This window comes from Bufo gargarizans, chromosome 6 (assembly GCF_014858855.1).
Source record: "Bufo gargarizans isolate SCDJY-AF-19 chromosome 6, ASM1485885v1, whole genome shotgun sequence".
NCBI classification, from domain to species: domain Eukaryota; kingdom Metazoa; phylum Chordata; class Amphibia; order Anura; family Bufonidae; genus Bufo; species Bufo gargarizans.
The window spans coordinates 76,621,491-76,626,366 of NC_058085.1; the positions used below are offsets into that span (position 1 = coordinate 76,621,491).

Here is a 4,876-nt window from a genome sequence, read left to right on the forward strand (position 1 = left end):
CTAATACAGTATAAAAAAACTGAATGAAATTGAGAGATGAATTGCAAGCATCCTTCCAGCAAGCAAGTGGAAAGATGCTGTGTCCTGCCTTAGGAGTCTGCACTTCAGCTTCTCCTCTGCCCAGTCAGTGCTGTGCTGCTTTCTGCGTACCTGCATCTAGTCTGTCAATCTCCTAATTGCATCAGCTGTGGGTTTGTTCCAGCACCATGCAACCCAGCCAGCCAGTCTCCTCACACCCCAAATCCAATTAAGACTGATATCTTAGCATGGTGTTCCCTCCATCTGACCGTATTTTAAAAAAAAGATTTATAAAGCCTGTTTTAATTTCTTCTGGGGTTCCAAGATGGACAAGTTGCGAAGAGATACGGTAATGCTTCCTAAATGTAAAGGTGGAAAAGATTTTACTGATATTAAAACCTTTCTTTTAATTAAGTATTTTAACTCCTGTTTAAATGCCCTTTTTAAAGACAACTATTGGTCGTATTTTATTCGTTATAATACTGGGTATTTTATGAGGAAGTTTGGATGGTTTAAAACGGTTTTAAATTCTCCTTATTCTTTTAATTTATCTATTTCTTATAAGATTTTAGAAAAAATTAACGAATACTTTTAATCTAGGCCAAAAGAGGGTTGAGATTTTAAAAAACAGTAGAATGATTTTAAAAGATATTAATGATGAAAAATTGATGGCCCCTATTAAGAATTTTAATGAGAATAAATGCAAGCAGATCTGGAAGGATGTTAATGTGAACTATTATTTTACCACACAGAAGGACCTGGCCTGGAGCTGCGTACACGAGTATCTTCCATGCCGGGCATTCCAGCACCGAAGAGGACTGACAAGCACCGCGGAGTGTCCTAGGGGAGCATGCAGAGAGGAAGAGGACATTTTTCACGTATTTTGGTATTGCTATTTTGCTCAGAAAATATGCATAAAGATGCTCCCCTTGATGAAGAAAATAACAGGACTGAAAGTGCTAACTATGGACGGTGTCTTTTATGGGTGTCTGAAGTGCCCTTCAAGAATCAAAAAGACTATGGCATGGAAGATCACGAATTGTGTTAAAGTAGCTCTATGGTCGGCCCGGAACATTTTATGTTTTAAACACAACATTATTACATAAGAAAATGTTTTAAAAATGGTTTTAGATGAAATGTATGATTATTATTTGGTTGATAAAAAAGAACGCCTTTTATGTGCCACAAGTGTTTTTTAAGGGAATGGGGCTCTATTATATGATTTTATAAAACCTGTAATTTTCTTTGTAAAAATGATTTTATAATATTTATGTAATGTAAAATTTCATTGTTTTTAATAAACGATTTTTACCCATAGATGGGTAAATATCAACAAAAAATCTGTTCTTATCAGTTTAATATCTGATACGTCCCCCATCTGGGGACCATATATTAAATGGATTTTTCGAACAGGGAGATGGAAAAAGAGCTTGCTCTGTCCACTTGACGCATTGATCTGGTATTGCAGTACCTCCAGGAACGGTGCACCCCTTCTAATCCAGTATAAAAAAAACAGAATGAAATTGAGAGATGGATTGCAAGCATCCTTCCAGCAAGCGAGTGGAAAGTTGCTGTGTCCTGCCTCAGGAGTCTGCACTTCAGCTTCTCCTTCCTCTGTGAGGGCTGTGCTGTGCTGCTTTCTGCATACCTGCATCTAGCCTGTCAATCTCCTAATTGCATCAGCTGTGGGTTTGTTCCAGCACCAAGAAAACCAGCCAGCCAGTCTCCTCACACCCCAAATCCAATTAAGACTGATGGTTTAGTTAATTGGCTTATCACCTGAATGAAGTGTTTGGATATCACCTGAATGAAGCATTTGGACCTCCACGCACCTTGGTTTTGATTTGGGCCTGTTGTGCACACCCTTGACTCTTTTGTATTTTTGTAGCAAGTTGTCTGGATGTAACCATTTAGCTTTTCCAGTGCTGTAATAAAAAATAAAGTTTGCCTGTGTCTCCCTCTTGTGGATCTTTTGAACTGGATTACTTGGAGGCTAAAAAGTAGTCCAGCACTTCCTATGTATCAGCAGCAGCTGGATGGACCTACCTTGTCTGGACAATGGACGGAACACTGCACGTGTCACAGGAGGCTTGTCAGGTCAGAGGTCAAGTAAGGTCAGGTCAGTGGATGACATTACAAGGGCCCTGACGGAACACTCAACAATGAGGCTCTGACATCACAATCAACAATGCATACACCTTTTTTTTTTTTGCACTACTTCTCAATTCACTCCTTATCATTTTTTTCTGCTTGGCGTGCTTTGGCACCAGGAATTGCGTGCAAAGAAAAGGTGTGGCCAAAAGTGGTGGGCGAAGCTATGCAGATGGCAAAACGAAGAGGAGCATGCTGGTGATTCCTGAGCGTAGGACGCACGTTTTCCCTGGTTTGTGAGAGAAAGAAGCCTCCCAGACTGTGTGTGCAGCTGGGGCCTGTAGGCTATCGCCTTCACAAGTGTTCTGAATTGTGGGCCATCGGCCTGTAGGCCGAACCCTTTTCTGGTTATCGCTTCTCGGTTTTTGGCTAAGATCAAGTGTATGTGTTTTTGATTCTGCACTTGGTCTTAGTTGAGGGCACTCGGGTACTCCTCTCCTTGGCCTTGTGGGATCGTCCGGGAATTTATTCCCGGGCTTCACTTACTTGCTGCTATTGGGGAGAGGACTTAGTCCCAGGGTAACGAGTTGCGATCCCCGGCCTTCTGGTGGTTTTATACTTTCCAGAAGGTGCAGCCTCGGACCAGGGCGTTGCTGCTGCCAGGCAACTATGGACGGCGATTCCGGCTTCGTGCCGGAATACACCAGGCTCAAGAACTCGGTGAGGATCCTCTTCACCGGAGGTGTTCACCAGGACATGAAGTCGGAGGTGCTGTGTTTCATCGTGGAGACCGTGTTGCGGGATACGTTGCGAGTACGGACACACGAGATCCTTGCAATCCAGGACTTCCCTAAGCGAGGTATTTATGATGTTACCTTTGTGGGGGACTAAATTTTCCGTGATGCTTTGAAAAGAGCTGAGGAAATGAAGGATGATTCCAGGCTTCAGGGTATCCGGATTGTTGAGCACGCCTTCGACGAGAAAAAACTTGTTGTGATTAAAATGTACTCCCCTTATGTGGACCAAAGGGAATTAGAGACATTTTTATCTCTGTATTTCAAGGAGGTCCTATATAGAGGGAAAGTGATGAACGAGTGTGGCATCTGGACATCAAAATGGAAGTTTTTAGTAACTTTTATCAAAAACGCCACATTTTATTCCGGAGTAAAGTTATCACCTGCCCGTTTTAAACTGGGACAAATTAATGGCGACCTCTTCTATATGGGGATGCTAAAATTCTGCAGAACCTGTGGGGTATATGTCCATACTAATGAGGATTGCGAGGCACAATGCAGAAATTGAGGAAGCACCCAACACTCCAACAAGGAATGCCCACACAGTAAAAAGTGCACCTTTTGCCAGAGTGTTGGCCATTTATATCGTTTTTGTCCCCACAGAAAGGCAGAGCAAGAACCAGCTGACCAGACCCGCCCTCAAGGAGAGGAACAAGCAATGGACGAAGAGGTAAGGCAGGAGGCCAAGGCCCCTGGGGCGAGTGGTGAAGGGGCCGCAACCGAGAGTATGCAGCAGGAGTGCTCGGGTGGTCCAATAAACGCAATAGAGAGGCGAATTAACAAGAGAAAAGCCGAGGTTGAAGTGAGGGTAAGAAAACCAGTGACTCCCCAAAAGGTTGGACGTTCGGGGGAGTCCGGGCAACCTAGGCAGCCTGGGTCTCCTAGTTCCTATATTAGTCCTGAAGACGGTTCTTGGGCAGAGGTGGTTGGAAAGGGAAAAGGGCGGGGGAAAAATGGGCGGTCTCCAGATAGGGGGCCTGAGGAGGCTCCTCATGTAGCCTCCCCCTCGCCTGGTAAGGTGGTTGGGGAGGTGAGTGCCTCCTTGGGGACCCCCGATTCCCTTCACTGTGCGCAACCTCCCCCTGAAGAAAGGCCTGGCACCTCCCAGTGCCCGTAGGGGGGAGCATCGGAACCAACCGGCGACCTCAACGGTCAAGGAATAGAGACCCAGGTAAAAATTTCTCAGGCCGGATTACCAGACTACCCGAGCATGGCTGCAGGCCCCTGCCTGAGCGACGGAAGTTCCTCTCCTGAAGGCTCCCTAATTACCATCGGTTCAGAGGGCGGGGACGTGAGTTCAAGTGAGTGTTCTGGTTATGCTGGTATCTCCTAAACATCTACCATGGATGCTAACTTAAAAGGAATTTCCCTTAATGTGCGAGGCGTCAAGTCTAAGCATAGACGGGTTGCTCTTTTTAACTTTTTAACAACGTTTACAGCATCCGTGTTTTTTCTGCAAGAATGTGGCATTCCCCATATGAGCTCTTATGAGAGCTACAAAGAAGATTGGCAGCACGGACCATCCATCTGGTCTGGATCTAACGAGTCCAGATCAGGTGGGGTCGCCATTCTTTTTTAAGGGAACGTTCAAATTGATGATTTTAATGAAATTTTACCAGGTCGTATTTTATTGGTTAAAGCTTTTATTGATGGTGTAAAATGGCAGTTTTTTTATTTTTATGGGTCACCTGATAAAAATGAAAGGGCAGACATGTTAGAAATTTTATCTTATTTTATTACCTTGTCTGACCCTTGTATTATTGCAGGTGATTTTAATTGTATTATGAAAGGGGAACGCCGGCTGACTAGCTCCACTAGTAGAAATTACGATAAAACATCTGGGATGTTGAAAAACCTCGTAGATGATTTTAACCTATCTGATGTTTATAAAGATTGTAATAGAGGCATCCCAGAGGCAGCCGGCGTGACCTGGAGTAATGTCAATTGCAGTTCTAGGATTGATTTTATTTTTT

The 4,876-nt window shown here is 44.0% G+C and overlaps 1 non-coding gene across 1 annotated transcript; it reads left to right on the plus strand.

Annotated features, from left to right (window-relative positions):
• Nucleotides 1-1,318: 1,318 nt before the first annotated feature.
• On the plus strand, nucleotides 1,319-1,511 carry LOC122942746. The gene has a single exon (XR_006390684.1). It is a non-coding gene; the product is annotated as a U2 spliceosomal RNA (small nuclear RNA).
• Nucleotides 1,512-4,876: the final 3,365 nt, after the last annotated feature.